Here is a 23,375-nt window from a genome sequence, read left to right on the forward strand (position 1 = left end):
GATTAAATGAGGAAAAGAATTAGTAAAATGGTTAGCATAGTATTTGTTGATGCTGTTATTATTTTTATATTATTATTACTTGGTTTAGAATTTAATGTCTCATTATTTATTGCCATTTTACCTTACAACTTATATTAATCTCTTATGTATGACATATATTCTATCCAAACTGGATGACTTCAGTTCCTCCATATAATTGGATCTCATCCAGCACTAGTATTTTTCATAGTACTCAGGGCATTGTAAAAACTTCAAAAAATTTTGCTTAATTTAACTATTTACATGGTATTATGGAAAGAATATTGGTTGTAGATTTAAGAAATCTGTCTTTGGACCCCAATTTTGAAGATATACTAATAACAGGGTAGATAAGCAAGTCAATTTAGTCTTTTTTTGTTTCAGTTTTCTAAACAATAAACTAGTTATAATAACCAAATTGTTCTATATATCAGACTTCATCTGATTATAGCATTTCCCTCTGAAATATGGTATCTCTAAAGGGGAGAAAGGATAAATAACTATAGCCTAAAAAAGAAAATTAGCATATTTAAAACATTCAAAGATATTAAACTTGCCATTTTTCCCTGAAAGTAGGATTTCAAGTCTATAGCTTTGGAGACTCTTATTAACCGCAATTACGGAATTTATATTTTCTGGCCATGATTAACTACATCTCCTGAACATTCTACTCCAGTGCTGTTCCATTGAGATTTAATGTACAATTATATTGCAAGAGCTGAAAGATGCCCCAGTATTATCAGCTTTCTTTTTTTTTGAATGATACTCTCTAATCTCATACTATTAGAAGGAATGACACTTTCTCATCTTTCCTTTTTTTCTAAATTCTTAAAAAAAAATCTAGCGATCTGAAAAACTTGATGTGAGTCAGCAGCCTAGTCTTGACCTGCATTGGAAAGCCTATTTTCCAGGAATAAGCAGAGATGTTAGTTTCTTTGCAGTTAAGGAGAAAAGTTGATAGAGTGACAGACATGGATTAAGAAGACTCATCTTCTTATGTTAAGAATCTGGGCAAGTTTCTTAACTCTTATCTCAGTTTCCTCATCTGTCAAATGAGTTGGAGAAGGAAATGGCAAATCACTCCCTATCTTTGCAAAGAAAACTCTAAATGGTAATATGAAGAGCCAGACAGGACTGAAAAATGACTGAACAAGTCCCTTTGCTCTCTGCCCTGGTCAGATCATGTTTTGGCACTTAATAGAAGATGCAGTTGAAGGCTTCTATTTTTCTTTACTTTGAATTTCCTTCTTCCCCTTGCTTAACCCAATTTTAGCTGTTTCTGGACCTTCTCTATTTTGCTCTTAGTTCTAGTCACTGTAATTTAAGAAGAAAATTAGTAAGCTGGAGAATATTAAGTGGTCATCTGTCAAAATGGTAAAGATACCTGAGTTTATAGTATGTCAAAATAAACAAAGAAATAGGGATATTTAACCTGGAAAAGGGAAGCAGTTGTAGGGGTAGGAGAAGGGGAGTGAGATCACTGATTTTTCAAGTATTTAAAGGGCCATCATATAGGGGGGAAAAAAAGAATTCAATTGGACTCAAGGGCAGAAACAGAAGCTGAGGGTGGGGTGAAGCTGTAGAGTTAAATTTTGGTTTATTATCTTAGTTTTAGAGCTGAAAGGGATCACAGAGTCTATCTAGTCCAATTACTTTATTTTATATTTGAGGAAACTGAGGCTTAGTGAGTTTAAGTGGATTCCTCAAGGTCATGTAAGTAGCAGATATCAGATTTGGGTATCTGAACCCAGATTTCCCAATATAAATTTTATACAATTCTATAATGTTTTATGAATTATTACACAAGTGGATAAAATAAAAATTTTAGGTGAATTTTTAGTTGTACATTTTTTCTTCTGTACATTTCATGAAAGTACATTTTGAGACAATGTTGATAGAAGACAGTATGATGAGAATGATATGCATCTCATCCTGTTCTCACATAATTTTGATTTCTTTGGATAGATTTTTTTAAGTTAAAGTTTGAAGATAACAATTATTTGGTGTAGTAACACTTATTAAAGATATTTTCCTTAAGTTTTTAGGTGATATTATTTATCTGGGCAACTTGGGACAACTGTTTTATCTGTGATGATTCTCTGATTCCATTATAGTTTATTTGCTGAGTTCACAAGGACAGTTTGCAATCTATTATTTGTAGTGGGCAAAGTTGGCATCTGTTAATTTATTAATATTATCAATGATGCCAAGAGTAGAGTTGCTAATTTAGAATTGAGCTAAAAGATAATAAATCATCCTTTGTTATACCCATCTCTATTTTGGGGAAGTCAGTGTGCTGAGTGACAATATTTCACTTTGCAAATGGCTCATAAGAAGTGTTAAATCTGTCATGGGCTCTAAAGGCATTTTGACTTAATGACCATTCTTACTTAAGGAATTATTCTTAGTAAAATTCATTCTTAAAATGACTGATAATGACAGTTCCTTGACAAGATAGGGAGTCCTGGCTCAACCTACTAAAACATGTTTTTAGTATCCATATGTCTTCTCAGTGGAGTCTTAAAATGTCAGTCTCAGCTACCCATTGAAACCTGAAATGAGCCTGCCAATTGCTTTTCCTGCCAAATTACATAGCCATCAGAATGCCCTCTTGATGAGGAAGAAAGAACATGCCCTTTTAAAAATTCACAGCAAAATAGAGAAGGTCTGGAAACAGCTAAAATTGGGTTAAGCAAGGGGAAGAAGAAAATTCAAAGTAAAGAAAAATAGAAGCTTTCAATTGCATCTCCTATTAAGTGGCCAAAATAAAGGTTTGTTTGAAATCAAATCCTAAATACTCTCTTATATAATGGGGCCTTGTAATTATATTTAGGACTTTTACCATTCTTGGGTGTAGGCATGTTAGTTATGGCCTGGGTGAATGTTCTCTGGGGTGGTGATATGCAAGGACAATATGCCCTGGATTGTGGCAGGAAATGAACATAGTGGTAAGGGTATGGGTGGTACAGGCAGATGGGTGGAAATGTTGTAAGGGTAATAATGTGGGATTGATAAGAAATCTGGGATCATCATACTGGTCAATGGATAATCAGAAAATGCAGGAATGGTGAATCAGTGGCTTGTCAAAAAGAAGGAAAACTAGGTTCACTTTTTCTGTGGAATGCTGACTATAATCTCAGAATCCATTGATATATTATTTATGTTAGCGCTCTCTCTCTCTCTCTCTCTCTCCTTCTCCTCCTCCTCCTCCTCCTCCTCCTCTTCCTCCTCCTCCTTTATTACAAGAGATGCTCCTCTGGGAAGAAGAAGAATATATCTGGAAATGAAGGTGATATAAGAACAAAATATAAAAGAAATTTTAAAAGTTTTTTAAAAGGAATATTTGCCTAAGGATGATTTCAGAAAAACCTAGACAGACTTACGTGAATTGACATAAAATGAAGTGAGCAGAACCATGAGAACCTTAATTACAATAACAACAATTATTATATGATGATCAACTCTGAATGACTTAGTTCTCAATAATACAATGATCCAAGACAATCTACATCCAGAGAAAGAACTGATGGAGTCTGAATGTGGATTGAACTTTACTATTTTTCACCTTATTTTTTTTTCATTTTTTTCTTTTTTTGGTCTGTTTTCTTTTGTACCATGACTAATATGGAAATGTTTTGTATGATAGCACATGTATAATCTATATTGAATTATTGTCTGGGGGGGAGAAAAGGAGAGAATTTAGAACTCAAAATACTAAAAAATGAATGTTAAAATTGTCTTTATTCATAATTGGATAAAGTAAAATATTATTTTTAAAAATGCTTACTGAATGAATGGAAATGTCCATGAGTTTGTTACTCTTTGACCTAAAAACTTTATTTGAAACTTAATGCTATAATAATCCTTATTGACCCAGGAATAGATTTGGTAATATTACATTCTCTTTTATCTCTTTTTTTGAATAATAGAGTTTGTACAACACTGGGAATTCATTTTTTGTAACTAAAATATTACCTATCAACTCCTCATGTCCACATGGATATTCAAAAGAGCTCTTCTATAACTGTTAGGCTATATAACTGTGGAATCTCATAGATGTAGTTTACTTCTGGATCAGCTTTGTAAGGTGGTCCCTAATGTCTCAGGAGATTGTCAAAGAATAAGTTCAGTCATATAACTATATAACCCAGCATTGGTTTCATTGCTGAGGAGAGAGTCTTTTTGTGAGAGAGTATAACACTGACTTTGCCCATTTCTCCTACAGATGCTGAACTGGGTGCCAGGTTAAATTTCTGGGGAAATTCAGAGAAAGAATTATCATTTTACCATTAACTTTCTCCTGTTCAGGTAATAAAGGTATAGGTATAAATCCAAAGATAGCATCCCTACTACGTTTTCTGTGAGTTTAAAATGGTGAGGTGGTGGTTAGAGTATTATTGCTGACAAATCATATAAATAATTACTAACATTTCAAGAGTATTGAACTCAGTCAATAAGCAAACAAAAAGATATTCTTGGTAAGACTTACATAAAGTAATCTGAAATTTGGATTTTTGATGAACATAAATACACTGGTATAACAAGCTCTCTTGTCTGAGCTCAGAGACTTCTCAATCATAATATTCTTTGATTTGTACTGCCTTCCAGTGTATCTCCTAGGAATATTAGAAATCTATCTTGTTTATCTTTGAGTCATAATCTTTGTTTCCATTCTACTTCTGCAAGTGCCAAGCTTACAAAGCATCAAAAAATTGGTTTATTAAAATGGCAGTAACAAAAGAAAGTAAGCTGGTAATGGTGGCACAAGTCTATAATCACTCATGGACAGAGACCAAGTTGGACCATTTCTATGTTGCAATAAGACTAAAGCTGACTTTGTGTCTGGGCTAAGACTGGTGTAAAGATAATGGGCTCCCTGCAGTAGAAGGCTACCAGGTTGCTTAAGAAGAGGTGAACAGGTGGAGCTTGTTAGTTTATGTACTGCTCAAAACTGTGATTGCCCTGGGCTCCTCCAATATTGATGAGATACGAAGACCATCCTAAAGAACAAACAAAACAAGAGAAAGCAAAATAGTAGTCACCCTTGTAATGGGATTCCCATTCTCCTAAAGGTGAAGGAAGGAAGAAAAGGAGGGAGGAAGGAAAGGAAGGAAGAAGAAATGAATGAATGGAGAGAAGGAAACATTTATTAAGCACATACTATATATGAGCCCCTATGCTAAGTGATTTATAAATATTATCTCATTTACATCAACCCTGGAAGATAGGTGCTATTATCACCCTCATTTTATAGTCAAGGTATCTGAGGCATACAGAGAGAGTTAAATAGTTTGTCCATGATCGCACAATTAATAAGAGTCTGAGGCCAGATTTAACTCAAGTCTCTCTAGCCACTGTGCCACCTAGCTGCACCATCACTTTCAACTCACTAGCTTTTAAAAAATAGATTTAATTTCCTTGGTAGAATCACCATTTTCTTGGTTCTTGCCTATTTCTCCCTAGGTTTTATGCTTTCCCTTCCAATTACTACTGTTCCTGCTACCACCGCTGAGATGTATACCCAGAGCTTGATGATGAGTCTTCCATCCATAGTCTGTCCTGGCTGTTTGGTTGCTTTCACCTGTTTGGCTTTGGTACTCTTAGTAACTATCCCACCTATTTAGCTCCTTAAAGCCTACAGAGGTAATGTGTACCATCACTGAACCCTCAAAGAGCTACCTGCCTTCAGTCCCACAGAAAGGAAGCACATTCTAATCCTACAGTTTTATATTGTTCCCATTGATTCTTGGACTGGCAAAGGTCACACAAATCCTTTATATAATCTCTGCTACTTATGCATTTCATTACATCTCCATGATATACATGCACATATACATATATTAATATATATATCACCTCTCTATGCATGCATATATATCTGAATATGAAAACAAACACAATAGTTTATTCAACAGTTCCTAAAACAAATGAAAATGTGTACTATAATATTTAGAGCATTCTCTAAAATGATCTTTGGTTATAAAAAAATTAGTTTCTCTTTTATAATAGAGTAACTGACTATTTTTCTTTACAGTGAATTTCTTTTCTCTAGAAACCAACAGGTTCTCTATACCTTAAAGTTGGAAAGGAGCTCTCTCTAGCTTTATACCCATTACAGTACAGACCATGACTAGCCATGACTACTATATGGTGAATGATTGTTGTTCAGATTCTTCTTGACTATTGACTGAAATTCTGCCTTTTCTGGGTCCACTTTACTATAAGACATTATTCCACTATGCCATTAATAGTAGTGGAAAAGACAATAACAGAGACAATGTCTGCCTTGGACTTGCTATTTTTATTATACTTGTTGGCCATGATGAAAAAAATATTGATGGTATCCTACCATTAACATCTCAATATTCCACAAAGCCTTGCCTAGCATTCTGACACTCTGCTCTGGCTTCTGAAAAATAGTGGAAAAATAGTGGGTATTGGCAAGGTGGACAAGTCTAGAGAATGGGGATTGAATTGAAAGCAAAGTGAACAAGTCTTGGGTTCCTCATGAAACAGTAGACAGATTTGTCCTTTTCTTGTTTCTCCTATAGCTTGTAACTCAGTGTTGGCATACAAGTACTCAGTTGATTGACATCCTGGCCTTTGGATATGCTACACAGTAAGCAATTATTCTGGGCTTCTGCTCAGTTCCACAGTGAGTGGCCTGGGTCAGTATCATCCCAGAGGGAATGTAGCAATTTTGGATTAAATTTTTTTTCTTTTTTAGGTTTTTTTTTTTTTTGCAAGGCAATGGGTTTAAGTGGCTTACCCAAGACAAAACAGCTAGGTAATTATTAAGTGTCTGAGGTCATATTTGAACTCAGGTACTCCTGACTCCAGGGCAGGTGCTCTATCTACTGCACCACCTAGTCACCCCAATTTTGGATTATTTCTTAATAGTAAAAAGGAGTCAGGGTGCTTCCAGCCTTTCAGAGATACCTCATCTCACCCCTTCAAATCATGCTATTTTTCACTTGAATTATTGTACAGAATTGATTTTTTTCAATTAAAATTTTTCTGTTGATATCTTCTGTTTTTACATTACTTTCATTTTTAAATATGTCTCTCTGTATTCACATATGTAATTAATCACCATCCCTTATAATCAAGAAGAAAAAATGAAAGAGGGAAGAAAGGGAGAGCATTCAAACTGACAAAATGTAAAGTGAGTCGAGTCTCACCATCTAATATTTTGTGAAGAAACTTGATTTTTCTCAGTGAAGAATCACCATCTTCCTGTTGCTTGTGTGTTTCTCATTAAAGTTGGTTCTCCAGCCACTACTGTTGTTGCTACTCCCACTGAGCTGGAGGGTATAGCTTGATGAATGTGCTATTCACAATCCTTCCCAGTATTATTGTGGCTTTCTTTTATTTGGTTTCTGTGTTCTTAGGGAATCTCATAGATAGAAGGGAGGGGTGCAGTGTTTTATGGGTACTAGTTGTTTTTTAGGTTTTTGCAAGGCAAATGGGGTTAAGTGGCTTGCCCAGGGCCACATAGCTAGGTAATTATTAGAGACCGGATTTGAACCCAGGTACTCCTGACTCCAGGGCTGGTGCTTTATCCACTTTATCCACTGCGCCACCTAGCCGCCCCTTTTATGGGTACTATTTTGATTTTTTTCCCTCATGCAGAAAAGCAAGAATAGACATCTATTGTATCTCATTTTTTCAGTCTTCTCCACAGGAGACTACTTCTTATTGGGAGGATCAGCAGAAGGTTGGAGCCAAGGGTTGACCACTCTCTTCTCCTCAGAAAGAGGAAGGTATCAGGCTTATATCATCTGCTCCCTTAAATTATTAGTCTACAGGAAGTAATTTTTAGGTTCAAGTTAAGCTCCTGAAAATTGTTTCAGGAAAGAAGAACCAAAATTTTATATTCAAGGCTTGATCTCTTTCCTACCAGACGCCAGTTCCACAATAAATACATGTAGCAATTAGCAAAAGAATCCATTTATCTAAGTTAATAGCAAAACAGAAATCAAAGAAAGTATATGGAGGTATCTAAAATGTACACTAGACAATAAATAAGTAATAAGCTTTCTTATAAGGAGTGAGGCAGTTCAATAGAGACAAAGTCTCTTGTCTAACTCAAGCAAAAATTTTCCAGTCTCTAGAAAGGTGGGTTTACTCAAAAAAGTAGGAGAAACAGAGGAAGGGGAAAAATTAGCAAAACTAATGATGAGCAATACATCAAATTATATTCAATGCTCCTGTTTTGTGAACCCCATCCTGTTGTCTCCTACTAAACCAATGCTAATTCTTGTGTGGCTCAATTCTTAAATTTATTTTTTAAGGAACTATATTGACTCTTTTCCATGTTTCTAAATATTTCTTCCTTCATGGAGCAGAGGTTGGAATCAGGTATCTTCTCTCTTCAAGCCAGAGAAACCCAGGTCTCTCCCATCCTCTACTCTCACAAACTGACCAACTTCTCATGTAGGCAGGTGCATTGATCTGCATTAATCAGGAGATAGTCTCATTTAATTGACCCTTAGAGTCAAGGGGATTGGGGCATAGAAAAGATGTGAAGGCAAAACCTACAAGACTTGGAAACAGATTAGATATGGGGGGTATGAGTGTGGGGCTAAAGGTTGACACCATGGTTCTAAATCTGCCTGATCAGAAGGATGTTTGGACCCGTGGCAGCAATAGAGAATTTAGCAAGAAGAAAGGGTTAACCCACTCCAAAATGTGTACAAGAATACAGAAATAGAGTAAATACATGTATCTCTAGGAGCATACTGATGCTACATTTTTAAAAATCTCCCATTCCCAATGCTTTCACATGATCTACTGTCTTAAATGATTTATTGCCCCGGGGATTTCCTGCTATTTTGAACATAAATGGAAAAAGAGATTCCTTGTACAAGGCGAATATTAAAAGGGTTAATAAACTCATTCCACAGTTCTAAGGGTCAATCCACCCTGCATCTTACCTTCCAAAGATCATCTATGTCATCTCCAGAAAGTCTATAGCCACTTATAGAGAAATCTGAAGGTAATATAATGTACTATACTCTTGTTTCTGGCCCAAGTAAAAGTTGTTAAAGAGAAGCCTTAAATGGAATACTATGACTGCCCTTCTATTACATTCACCATGGAGAGAAGTTGAATTGAAATTTTGGTGTTTGGTTTATTTTTTCCCTCTTTTTTGTATTTTTTTTTCTTTTTTGTAAGGCAATGGGGTTAAATGACTTGCCAAAGGTCATGCAGCTTGGTACTTGAGGTCACATTTGAACTCAGGTCCTCCTGACTCCAGGACTGATGCTCTATCCACTGCACCACCTAGCTGTCCCGGTTTAATTTTTAAACTACATTAATTCCTTCTTTCTAATTCCTCTGCTTCTTTTACAGACAGTTCCAAAAATTTCATTTTTGTTCTTTTCCCTTAGAACACATTCCTCTACCTCTATTTTTAAAGATATGTAAGTTGAGACTAACTGAGGTTAAATGACTTATCCAAGGGTCATATATTATATGTCTAACCTATTATGTATATGTGTGTGTGTGTGTGTGTCTGTGTGTGTGTGTGTCTCATTACTATTTTTATTTTCTCCCTTTATCAGGCTTTTTCACCCTCCCTGCTTCAATTTTTAAAATAGATTTTACTTATATCTTTTGTTTTTACATCATTGAATTTCTATCCTTTGACATTTCTCCTCCTCTCCCCTCCAAGAGAGACATAGTTGAAAACAAAGAATCACCAGAAAAGTATGAGAAATAGAGGAAGAAGAAAAATTATTAAAACTGGGCAATACATAAAATATATGATATTATATTCAATATTCCTGTTCCATGAACTCCATCCTGTTGCTTCCTCCTATACCAAGGTTAATTCTTTTTTTTTTGTAAGGCAATGAGGTTAAATGGCTTGCCCAAGGCCACACAGCTAGGTAATTAAGTGTCTGAGGCTGGATTTGAACTCAGGTACTCCTGACTCCAGGGCCAGTGCTCTATCCACTGTACCACCTAGCTGCCCCCCAAGGTTAATTCTTGTGTGACTCAACTCTTCAATTTATTTTTTTTGCAAGGCAAATGGGGTTAAGTGGCTTGCCTAAGGCCACACAGCTAGGTAATTATTAAGTGTCTGAGACCGGATTTGAACCCAGGTACTTCTGACTCCAAGGCCGGTGCTTTATCCACTACACCACCTAGCCGCCCCTTCAATTTATTTTTTAAGGTACTATATTGGCACTTTTCCATGTTTCTAAGCATGAAATCTTTTCCATAATCTCTTTTATGGTCTATGTTTCAATAATTTTCTTTTGCTACCTGCTGAGGATATGATGGCCTTAATCATCACATTTTAAAAAGACAGCTGTATTATTGTGTGTGTGTGTGTGTGTGTGTGTGTGTGTGTGTGTGTGTGATAAACAAGCTCCAAGTGACTCAGTGTTTGAAAATGCTAAGCAAGGTACTATTTCTTTTGCACTAGATGTCATTTGGACTGCTGAGTTTATTACATTAGGTTTCCCCATTTCACTGGAGCAAAGGAAATGCCATGGAATGGCATGACCCTGGATGTTCTGAGAGAGGCTAAATGAACCCTTCTCTTTCCTACAAACTAAACCTACTATATAATTATTTAAAATATGAAACACTATTTAGTTACAGGACTTCAAGGGTGAAAGGGATCTCTGTAAAAAGTTGGGTTGTCCTTCTCATCCTAACCATATTTACATGGGTCATTTTGTGAGCTGACTCTGACAAAGGTATCTCTTTCCCAAATCTTCAGTATCTTAAATAGTAGTAGTGGGCTAGTCTCTTCCCAATAGGAATGCGGTTTGTCACTGACCTCATCATTCCCTTTATGTGTTTTCTGTGAAGTTTAACAAGGGAGTCAGGAGCAGTTCCACTGAATCTCTTCCTCACCATGGATTTCATAAATCAAGACTTAACATGAAACATCCCCAACTCCCACCCCCCTAAAGTGACCCATGTTTCCTAACCAGAATTTTCTTAAAGAGCTCTATAGGTTTACAACAATGAGATGTTGATGAAGGGAGAAGCTAATGTCAAATTTTGCTTTCTCATCAACACTGCTACTTCCTAACCCTCATGCCCCTGTAAATTATGTTATAGAGAATGTCACAACCTGGCTGATTTGAAGACACTGCAGATTTATGCAATCCAGTCTCTTCTCATTTATACCTTATAGAAGTCCTGGATTTATACAAACCACAAGTCAGATGACACCTAGAAGCTAAGGCCTTCCCTAACCCCTTGCCTCATCTATCCACATTCTTTTTTGATGTTTCTTTCATTTCATTTATTTCTGTATCTGCTGTGTCTCCAATTAGAGTTCAAACCTTTTGAAGGCAGGAGCTATTTTTGTTTTTACATCATCTAGTGCTTTTTCACTGGAGGCAGTTTATAAATAGAAGAAATGGAGATTCTCCCCAAACTATGTAAACCTCAAAAAAAGTAACTAAGAATTATTTGCTTCCTACCTAACATCTGACTAGCTTGTACTTATAGAAAAATATCTGATCATTAAATGAAAAAGAACATTTACTACATGAAGTCAATGTTTTTTTTTCTATATTCACATCTCTAATGGAATGGTCTCTTGTAAATAGCAAATGAAATGAATTTTAAAAACATGCAAGGCATATACTATAAAACATTGACTATGACAGGAAACATTTATGCTTAATGCTTTTGGTTCATTGTTCAACAAGTCTTTACTAAGTGTTAGCTATGGGCCAGACCCAACCAAGGGGGATACAAAGACAAAACCAAAGTAGTACCTGCCTCTGGGAGTTCAATGGCATGAATTCCATCGTTCAAGATAACCTTGCCCATATTTTCTGTATTTTGGTCAATAGTTTGCCTCAGCTTATGTCTGAGAAGATTAGAAACCTGCATCTATCCAGGTAACTCATTGTACCTGACTTACTATGACTGAGCCATCTTGCTATCTGTCTAGCTCCCATTAGCTTCTTGCCATGTTTTAGAGAGTATTGCTTCTTTGAGGTCCTTAATGATCCTAGAGAGAAAACTGGTGTACTGTCCATATCGTTCTATGATGAGACCTCCCTACAAAAGTTCTGATTGAGTTTCAGAGGGAGACCTGAGATCCTTGGCAGAGACAGCAGACCCTCAAATGACAAGAGGACTGAGCCACTGGGGAAGTAGAAGGGATTAAGCAGGATGGGGTTGCTCCCAAGAAAAATTAACAGAAATTATTATTTGACTGTTTCCATTTTTGCTTTGCTGTTTTACCACCTTCTGATTTTCTGCCTCTCCTGCCCAGAGAAGTTAGCACTCTCTTGCTGCTCTATGACTAATAAGCTTCCAGACCTGAGTATTCTTGACAGACCTAGCATCCCTGCAAGTGTCCTCCCAATTGCTCACTTCTCCTTCCCAAATCACTCTCCCAAACTCTCATTCTTAGAACATATATATCACTTAGGTGTTTCCTTGAAATTAAGAAAGGTAAATTAAGCAACATTTTAAAGTACAGATTCATAGAAACTATATATCCATGTCAAAGATTCTTGTGCAGGATTCTTGTGTAGGTGCTGATTAGATTGGATCAGGGGTTATTAAAAGTTTTGTGTGCTTAACAGTATCCGTTAGCTTGGTCTGGTGGGAACCTTTGAACTCTTCAGAATAATGCCTTTTAATACATGAAACAAAATACATATTATTACACTGTCAATTCAGGATTGGGGGGTCCAATTTTTCATGTCCCCATTAGGGTTTTCTTGAAAAAAAAATAATGGAGTGGTTTGCCATTTCCTTCTATAGCTCCTTTTACAGATGAGAACAATGAGGTGAAAAGCATTAATTGACTTGCCCAGGATCATCTAGCTAGCAAATGTCTGAGGTCAGATTTGAACTCAGGAAGATGAATCTAATTTCAGGCTCAGTACTCTAGCTCCTGATTCATTTAGCTGCCTCCACAGAGGATTACAAAGGAAACCAAATATATTAAAATGCATTTCTCTATCTTTATCTATCTAAAATGAATAAACTCCAAATTAAGGATCTCTGAACTAGGTCTCTGAGGTCCCTTCCTCCTAGTATTCTATGATGTAAATGTTTCAGATCTCTCTCTCCAACTTTCTCACCCTAACCTAGATCCCATAAGGAAATTTACTTGTTTATTTACTAGATTATCCCTTAATGGTAGAATTTTAGGTAAGAGGGAGCAAATATTTCTCTAAGTCAGCTCCTTAGGCTATTGCTTTCTAGGCTACTACATAAGGGAAGGAAAAGGAAATTTTTAGCTCTATTCTTTCTTCTGCTAGGGAAACAACTGAAAGTATCCATCACTGTTATGCTTTTTCATCTTCTATAAGTATCCTGTAAAAAAGCCTAGTTTGTACTGCCCTGAAATGCACTAAAATGCATTATACTACCAACTCTCAATGAAATATGTTTGTGTGTGAGTATGTATATTTGTTTGCCTGTGGGGGGGTGGAGTAGAGAGGGATTGCCACAATGAAAGGAAAAATGATTCAAATGCCTTATACCAGCTGGTATGATCAATATATGGAACTCCTAGTATGGAAACTCTCTCTAATCTTTCTCTAAACTATTTTTACTCTGGGAACAGGGGTTAAACCATGACAGGATAGTCTCAGATTGGGAAACTATTCTTTAGAATGCTGATTTTAGCTTCCCTAGCTCAGATGCCAGAATCTTTGGTTATTTCTTCTCCCTGGGTCTTGATTTTCTTATTTGTAAAATGAGAAAATGTGGCTACATAGAATCATAGATTCAGATCTGGAAGGTATTTTAGAGGTCATTTAGACCAAACCTTTCATTTTATAGATAAGAAAACTGAAGTTTAAAGAAAGGCAAATGACTAGCCCAAGATGACACCAGTATTTATGTAATAGAGCCATTATTCAAACTCACTCTAACTTCAGACCCAGCCTCTTTCTGCTGCATCACCAGGGTTCCCTTCAGCTTTAAAGCCTACGATTCTAGGACCAATGACAGATGTTGCAATTAGTATGAGAATCAGAACTTGAACTCAGATCTTCTGACCCCAAGTTTAGTGCTCTTTATATTAGGCCATGCCGCCTAGCACACACTATTTAATTTAATAAATATTGATAAGATGTTCACCCCGTACAAGACCTCAAGTCATGTAGTAGGAATAGGGAATAAAAAAATCGATATAGCATAAGCATTTCTGGTCTCAACTCCTTTCACCTAGGGGTGCTAATTGTAGGCTTCCAGAATATCAAGGCTACAACATCCTCTTTGGAGGACTGATTGCCATTTGGCTTTTTAGGTTCCTCTAGTTAGATTTTGCAGTGTCTCCAGAGGAACCTCATTCAAGCTCCAGGCTTTGTGGAGTTTCCCCTTCCTTTCCTCCCAGCTGACTTGAGAAATGTCTGGTCTGGTGGTGTAAAACTGATAGTAATTATGGTTATTTACATGAACTACTTACTATTTATGCCTGATTACCATGCTGCATGTGAACCATTATGCATATGATTAAATATATGCCAGATTCCCTTGACTGTAAATTATTTTGGTTACAGCACTAAACTCTGCTCATATGCAATGTCTTCCATTTATTGCTCACATGTATAACATAATACTTTGCTTTTTTAATTTTATTTTTTCCAATTACATGTAAAGATAGTTTTCAACATTCATTTTTTAAAAAATTTTTGCAAGGCAATGGGGTTAAAGTGGCTTGCCCAAGGCCACACAGCTAGGTAATTATTAAGTGTCTGAGGCCGGATTTGAACTCAGGTACTACTGATTTCAGGGCCAGTGCTCCATCCACTGTGCCACCTAGCTGCCCCTTCAACATTCATTTTTTGGCAAATTTTAAGGCATACATTTTTCTACCTCTTCTCCCTTTCCTCCCTACTCTCCAAACAGTGAGTCATCTGATATAGGGTATTCATGTACAATCATAACCATAATACTATAAAATCCTTTTTAATCAAGAAAGAACTAGTGAGAAATCTTGAAAACATTGAGGTATCCTCAATAAAGGGTTTGTAGAGGGATTCATATAAGAATTGGCTCAGATGGGATGTTTGGAGGGCTTTCAATCTATACCTACATCAAGGAGATTATGGATCCATGGAAAGACTCACAGGCTTAGAGAATATCCAATAGTCATATATTATCAACTCCAGAAGAACTATAGAAGGGATCTATATATACAAAATGAATAGACCGTGGCACAAATTATTTCATTTTTTTTCAGTCTTGAAGACATCTGAAGTGATCTGATCAGTTGGGATTTTGATATGGCAGTGGGTATCTATCATCATTTCTTGGTTTTTATTATACTTTTTTGTTTTCTTCTTTTTGCCAGGCAATAGGGTTAAGTAACTTGTCCAAGGTCATACAGTTAAGTAATTATTAAGTATTTGAGGCTGGATTTGAACTTAGGTCCTCCTGATTCCAGGATTGATGCTCTATCCACTATGCCACCTAGCTGTCCCTCTATTATACTTTTAGAACAATATCTTTATTATTTTACTTTTTAATTACACTTTATAGTGCCTACCATGTCACCAGAAAATATACATTAATTCATTTACTTAAACATTTATTGAGGATTTACAATGTACATCGAACTATGCTGGGGCGGGGGGGTCACTACCATTTTGTAAAGTTCCAGGATGCCATGAAAGATAATGAGTCATGGTGTTGATGGGAACTCTTCAGAAAACTTTGGGGGGGGGGGGAATTAAAATAAAGGACTAAGCCACACCTGACTTCCCCTTAAAATTCAGAAACAGGAAAATGAAATTATTTGTATTTATGTTAATACCCCTGCTCACAACCCTATTCTCACTTCTCCCTCATCTGGAACTGAGCCCTACATCCTAAATCCTAGATTTTGCCTCTTGAGAATTAGCCAAGGATATGGTTATGTTTCTGCTTGACCTGGATTCCTTTTTGAATTCCATTATTGGATTAAACTTATTAAAGTCAGAGACTGCCTCTCTTGGCTACCATTTTTGGCTTTTATCAAAGATATCACTATCCATTCTGTTTCCTTCATTTCCAAGGTTTGCATCCCTGGTCACTGACCTCTATTCACAGAATTCTATCCTTACCCTTGTTCTACAACCTGTGTCAGAATGTCTTGCTTGAATTCCCCCCACTGCTTCTCTAATGTGGGAAGGCTTCAAAGAATGTTAGAGCTACAATGGATATTAGAAGGCATTTATCACAATCCTCACATTTTTCCATTGGTTCTGCGAGTGGTGGGGGGGGGGGGGAACTTGTACTTGCCCAAGGTCAAGAGTCGTAACTTTTGTAGACATAGAGTTGGAAGGGATCTTAGAGGCCACCAAGTCCAATATCCCCATTATATAGATGAGGAACCTGAGTTTAAAAAAGTTTAAGTGACTTGCCCAGGGTCACATAGTATGTTTCTGAGGTAAGACTCCCTGACTGCAAACCAATGCTCTTTGAACCAAGATTTTCTGACCAAAAATCCAGTATTTTATCCATTAAAGCACATTAAAGCTTTAGTCAGCACCATGCAACCCTTAGAGAAGAGCCCCTACTCAGGAGAAAAACTTACAAATAGCTATAAAGTAGAATGCCATAAAATCAGAACAAATAGAAATAAAGTCCTAGAGCAGAACAAAATAGACCAAAATCTTGTCCAGATCTGAAGACTAGAAGGAAGTATTTGATATGGGTTCTGACATTAGAGTTTTACTCACTAAAGATTGTGGAGCATCTTTGAGAGAGGAAGCCTGAGAAGTGGAGACCAGAAGCATCTTCCAACCACTTACATGGGTGTTGAAATCACTAAATTCAAGTCCTGATCCTCACACACACTAGTTGGTTCCGTGGGCTGGGCAAGTCATTTCCCTTCTTGATACCCTGGCTGACTCTTGAACTATTACAAGAAATTACAGACAAGCTTCTGAATAGCATAGGAAGTTTCAATATCAGAAGTTCTCTGCTTTGATAAATTCACAGGTTAAGACAAAAAAGAACAGGAGACATTTTTAGAGCAATGATGCCAATTGGATCTGATGAACCCATGAGCCTAGATCTCCTGCTGGTTCTTCAATTGGGTAAATACTGATTACATTGTTACTGAGCTATGACTAAAAATAGTTTAATAATCACCCCTAGTTATGGAAGCTCTCACTCTTACTGGAAGGTTCCATTTTTTTTGCTTGGGGGACTGGATGAATGAGGGAAACCTTCTGCCTATATTGTGACTATAAAAAAACTGAACTGATCTAATGATAGATATTTACTGAACTAAACTAATCTTTGAATACAGAGGCATTTTAGCTATTTTGAGCAAATTGCAGATGAGAAGCACAGATTAAAGAATAGCTGTGATGCCCAAAAGGAGATGCTGGCAAGGAATTCAAAGAAAATTGTAGGCAACAAAATGACAGGCATGTTGAAAGAGGAAAATGCCATAAGGTAGTGGGAAATTAGCTACTACCAGAGACATTAGAACCATTCAACTAAAGACACTATTTTTCATCCTTGAACCTCAAATAGCACTATTCATTTTCTTTATCTATTTTGTCTAACAGTAAATTATGTTTTTCTCTGAAAATTTTATAGATTTTCCAAGAACCATTGGAGTCAAATCAATTCAGTTCAATATGTATTGTGCATTTAATTTATACAAGAAATTGTATTAGGGATCTAGGATGCAGAAATAAAAATGAAATATTCTTTATTCTTAAGAAGCTTATATTTGATGTGTATTATACATGTATTATAAAATTTACATAGGTAAATAAACAAGATAATTTGATGGATGAAATAGTATTAGTGATCAGTGGTGGTGGTGGTGGGAATCATGGAAGGCTTCCCAAAAGGAATTGTGCCAGAACTGAGACTTGAAGATAAGGATTCAGATAGAAAAAGGTGAGCAGAAGATGCACTTCAGATATAGGAAATAACTCCTTTTACATTCCTATAACACAAATACCTATACAAATACATTTCTATAACATAAATTATATTCTTATAACACAAATTTTGATTTCCCAATTAAGAGAATGGTATATGATATATGTTTTCTAGATTTTAGGATAAAACAATTCCTTTTGCTATCATTCCTTTATTGCCCCTTAATGACTTTCTCACCAACTGCTGTCTTTCTACCTGTTAATCTCTAGACTCTTTAAGACTTTGCCCATGGAACACAAATTCTGAAAGCTATTACCAAGCCTAATGACAGATTTCTTGACAGGCTATACGCCTATTGCCTTTCAACTCAATAAGTAAGGAGCAACTCATTGGCAGAGGGTTGAATAACTATCGATGATTACTTTCAGACATAGTAACTCATGAAGAATGAGGTCCACTAAGGAATTGAGGAGTTGTGATCTATGACACTGGATTGAGTACCTTCACTGTTAATTCCATGGATTCTTGACACACGAAAGTCAATTGTCAGTGGAAGACATGGGAACCCATCACTGAATGCTACCAAGATCCTCCAAATAAAGGACATTATTGCATATAGGTGACAGACAAAAGTATAATTTCATGCATTTGCATTAATGAAGTATTTTCTATGACTGAGAATCAGAACTCTCAGAATGCTAATGGAAGAATTCTCTGAAGGGGTCATGGAGATGAAGCTATGGGCCTAGAGGCTGTTCATTAGCACAACTTCTCCGTGACCTTGTCATCAAAGGAAAAAATGTTTCTCTTTTCTCAGGCACCATCTGTTCCCCTTTTTCTCCTATTATTACCATGTCTACTGGCATTCCCTCCCTATTAACACTCTTGTACTATCCACCTCTCTATCACCTCTCTTTTCCTTTCCTCCCCCATACATACATACACTCTAAAAGAGAAAGAACCAAGCAATTATGAAATGAAGAAAACAAAGGAAAGATGCTATTCTATCAGTATCCCTTCTCATCATACTTGAGATTCTGCCATAGTAGGGGATTCCTATTGAGGAATGACCCAGGTAACCATGTTGGTAAGACTAGGAAATATAGAGCCGATACATGAAAAAGTTAGTATGGAATATTCATGCAAGGCAATCTCAGGCAAAAAATCCCAAACAAACAACAAAATAAAAACACATTTTTTCCTGATATTAATGTGATACAGTGAGAAGAGACTAACGATTAAGAAGATGCCAACTCAAATGGAAGATCTGTTTCTTTACTACCTCTGTGTCTTGGTTTCCTTATATGTCAGATCACAGGGTGGGAAGAAATGATCAATGAGGTCCTAATTGAATAAATGAGAAAGTATTTTTAAGCAGTTTGTGCAGAATATTGATGGATAAGTGAGTTTGACTTAGAAAGATCATCAATATTCACTGTTAAGTTTCTGCATGGCAACTCCCTGTCCCTAAACTTGGTCCTGGGAGATTGCAGGATATAGAGCTAGAATAGTCTTTTTAAATAATTTAATCTAATTCTCTCATTCTACAAAGAAACTGAGGTCTTAATGGATAATTTAATGCAACTCCTTCATTCTACAAAGTAAATGGGTTCAGAAAAAGAATTTTGACAGGATTAAACAAGTGGCCAAGATTTGAATCCAATTGTACTGATTCCAAATCTAGTGTTTTTTCCATTTTTTTTAACTTTACTCGCAGGAGAGCTGAATTTTAGTCCAGACATTGCTGTTAACTTATTTGACCTTGTGAAAAATCGCTTTCCTCTCTTAACTTCAATTTCTTTATCTATAAATAGACTGGGCTGGCTCAGATCATAACTAAGGTACCTCCTGGTTCTGGCATTCTGTGATTCTTGATTGTGAGAAAGTAAATCTGAAAGTTTTATATAAAAGTTATCTGTCTATCTATCTATCTATCTGTCTATCTATCTACTGTCTATCTGTTTGTTTTTCTGTCTGTATTCATCTATGGTGTTGCCTGAGGGGAAACTCACTTTATCTTCATAGAATATTGAGTCTGGAAGGAAACTTAAAATGTGGATGTTTAGAGCATCTGTATCATTACTCTCAGATTTCAACAAGGAACCTTGAAGATTGTGAAATACAAGTCACAAAAAAAGAAAAAGGAAAGGAAAAAGAATTTTTTTTCCCCCTCTTCTAGGTCTATAGCTACTTTACATGAATTACCAAAGTAATTAATGCTCTAAACAGAATGTCATGAGATTCATGTTTTGTGTACAGGTGAGGGATAAGGAAGTCTCTGAAATGTCCCAGTAGAAATAAAGCAAGCTCTGAGATTTTAATGAAGGGAAACATCACAAGAATTTCTAAAGTTGTTTTGGGATCATCTGTTAAAAGACTATTTGGATCACCTGCCTTGTCATGAGTCTCCTCAAGAGCTAACTCTCAATGCTGTAAAAAGGGGTTCTCTGCCCAAGTGTTCTTCTAAGAACTGGAAGAGATTCAGGGTTGAGTTCAATTCATTAAGATCATCAAGATTACCTTCCATCAGAGGCTTTTCCCTGTCTCTAATCTCTATATATCTTCAAATGTATATATATATATCAACCTCTTAGAGACAAAGACTGTTTTTGAAATTTCTTTTTATACTAAGTGATCAGCATAAGAGACATGTACAAAGGCCTCATATGCTTATTGATTGATTGCTGCTATTTTCAGGATTGTACCATGTTCTCTACCCTCTTCCTGTCTATTGAAACAATATACATCCCTTTGGTAACTAAGACTGGGGAGTCTCTAGAATTGGAATGGACCCTAGGGATGCAAACCAGAAGTACTCAAAGACCTAAAACTGAAATGGCCAAATTTTGGTAACCCTCTTCATAAAATATACTCTGGTAATGGAATTGTAATCAATAGTTTATTCACCTGTACCAATCATTATGAGGGTGGATGGAAGGATAAATTAGAAAATAGGAGGGAGGTGGTAGCCATGCAGGGAGGATAATAGTGGGAAGGGAGTATGAGTACAGCAGATAGTCTTGCTATAGGTTCAGTGGAACTGGTAAAAGAACTGGCTCATTCTCAAGTTTCTGACCCACAGTACTGTAAAGGCTAGTGAGTTAGGTGGGCCCTAGAAATGGTGTCAGAGTGATAGAACCCAAAGGGTCATTGTCCTGGGTCAAGAACAAAGGAACAGTGTTGCACCATATAATCAAGACTAGCAAAGGACCACAAGGAACAAGGCGTAGAAATAGCGATCCTTGGAATATACCAGGTAGACTGTTGGAACTGGACCTAACTCAGTCTTGCATCTTGCTTGTCCAGGTTTGATTGACCAAATGAAACATTTGAAACTCACTGGATAGATAACTAACCATTGCCAAATCCATCCCACAATCTTCTTAATTAATTCAGCAAAGACAACACTTAGTTTAGATAGGATTTTCTTCGCTCTCCCTTTATCCTTCTGAAAACATCTCTTCAGCAAGGGTAGATGTGGTGCCTAGCATGGTCACCAAATCTGAATGGTACCAAGCCAATGAAGGTTGGTCATTTTATGTCTTTACATTTCTAGTAAACTACTTCAAGATATGCAGAGGCTACCAAGAGGGTACAGTTGGTGAAGCACATCTTGAACTTAATGTTGAAGTAAGATCTATCACTGGGCCAATTAAGTCCCAATTTTGTCATCTTTTAGGGATAAACTTTCTTATCTTATGTTGATTGGGGCAGGGAAGAATCCTGGTATATCTTGTTCTATCAGAAAGTATGCCCTTTGGTTGTCAGCACTCTGGGGGAAAACTCTAGTTGCATTGCCTTAGGGCTGTTTGGCAATATATGCTAGCATATCCAATGACTGCATCAGAACCCAAATTCAAGACAATGTTTTTATCACCATGTGGGACTCTTTCTTTAGTACTTTAGCCTAAGGATGTATCCCTTCAAGAAGCCTTATTGAGAAAGTGGATAATAAGGATGGTAGGGAGTAGATCAGTGCTAATAAAGAAGGTATAAGTGTAGTGTATCAGTCACTTTAATACCAATCCAATCTAGTCTAGTCCATACCTGGTATCCAAACTCTCCTCATTTCTGCCTCTTAGAATCCCTAGTTTCCTTTAAGACTCAGCTCAAATCTATCTAAAGCCTTTTGTGATCTTCCCTACTTGAGATAATAATAGATTAAATAAATATTATTCTCCTGTGCTGGAGGCAAAAACTTGTTCAGAAAGAGTGACTTGCCTAGGCTCACATAAACAGTAATATCAGAACCCGTATTTGAAGCTACTTTTCTTTGGATTTCAGGTCCAGTATTCAGTTTGTTATACTAACTACCTTTCCAGTATGCACTGGAGTACTGGGTTGAAAGTCCATCTGTCAACTTGTACTTGTGTGTGACCTTGGGTCACTTATTTTCTATGGACCATAATTTCCTTTTTTTTTTAATAAAAGAGTTTGTCTCAATAATCTTTGAGGTGCTTTCTAGCTGGAATTAGATAATCCTCTGATAGTAATTATTGCTATATAATTGATCTCAAATCTTAGGTAAAACAGTTATTAAATTATATTGAAAGTAGTGATATCACAACTTCAATGAAATCTATTATGATAGCACAATTTACAATGTCATTTAACAGAGATAAGGAAACAAACACACAAACAAGAATTCTCTGAGAACATTCTTTCCCTCTTATGCTGAAAATGGTATCTCAAAGAAAGGAATAGAGAGACACACTTTCTTTAGAAGATGTGTATATACTTTGGTGGTGTTTCAAAGTTTGTTTTATCAGGGGCAGCAAGGTGGTGCAGTGGATAGAGCACCAACCCTGGAGTCAGGAGCCCCTGCATTCAAATCCAGCCTCAGACACCTAATAATTACTTAGCTGTATGACCTTGGGCAAGCCACTTAACCCCATTTGCCTTTCAAAAACCCAAAGTTTGTTTTATCAACTTAAAGGATAAAAATATGACTTTCCTATCATATATATGAATGAAGTTGTTTTTCAATATGAGTTTATGGTAATTCATCAAGTCTCTTGAAGTTGTGAGCAATGATGTGCTATGGTTAAAAGAACTGACCAGAATCTAGGATTCAGAGATTTCAGTGAATGTTGGTCTGTGGGTCATTAAAACTCCACAACCCTGGCCTCCTCTTCTCATCAACTCAACTAACTATCCATAGACATGTGCATTAAAAAAAAATCAATCAACTGACTTTGGCAGAATTTTAAAATAATGCAGAGTAAGACGTGCTATTTCTGAATATTTTTCAGTCAGCATTTGGTAATATAACATTTCAGCTTCTCCAAAATGAATACCCATCTGGTAACTCTGAAAGCCAAGACAGTGACATCTCTTGTGTGTCAAGATCATTTTCAGATTGGTATTAACTTTTTAGTAGGAGCCAAAATTATCTCTGGGGACTAACTCAAAAGTTTCAATGGAGTTGGAAAAAATTGGTTTAGTATTAAAGACTGATTTTTTCCACTCATTTTTTCACTTTTTTTCTGAAACACTGTTAAGTGTTGATACTAAAATAAAAAGTA

At 36.3% G+C, this 23,375-nt stretch overlaps 1 protein-coding gene and 1 long non-coding RNA gene across 2 annotated transcripts in view; one reads left to right on the plus strand and one right to left on the minus strand.

The window, feature by feature from the left end:
• PLPPR1 (phospholipid phosphatase related 1) overlaps positions 1-23,375 on the minus strand; it is a 189,705-nt gene that overhangs the window by 143,724 nt on the left and 22,606 nt on the right. The window lies entirely within an intron of this gene.
• The window catches only part of LOC141494919 (uncharacterized), a 49,308-nt gene that overhangs the window by 19,782 nt on the left and 6,151 nt on the right, over positions 1-23,375 (plus strand). Inside the window, exon 2 of the long non-coding RNA XR_012470581.1 lies at positions 4,244-4,326. This is a non-coding gene — a long non-coding RNA (uncharacterized LOC141494919). The remainder of the gene's footprint in view (positions 1-4,243; positions 4,327-23,375) is intronic.

This window comes from Macrotis lagotis, chromosome 8 (genome assembly GCF_037893015.1).
Source record: "Macrotis lagotis isolate mMagLag1 chromosome 8, bilby.v1.9.chrom.fasta, whole genome shotgun sequence".
Classification (NCBI taxonomy): Eukaryota; Metazoa; Chordata; class Mammalia; order Peramelemorphia; family Peramelidae; genus Macrotis; species Macrotis lagotis.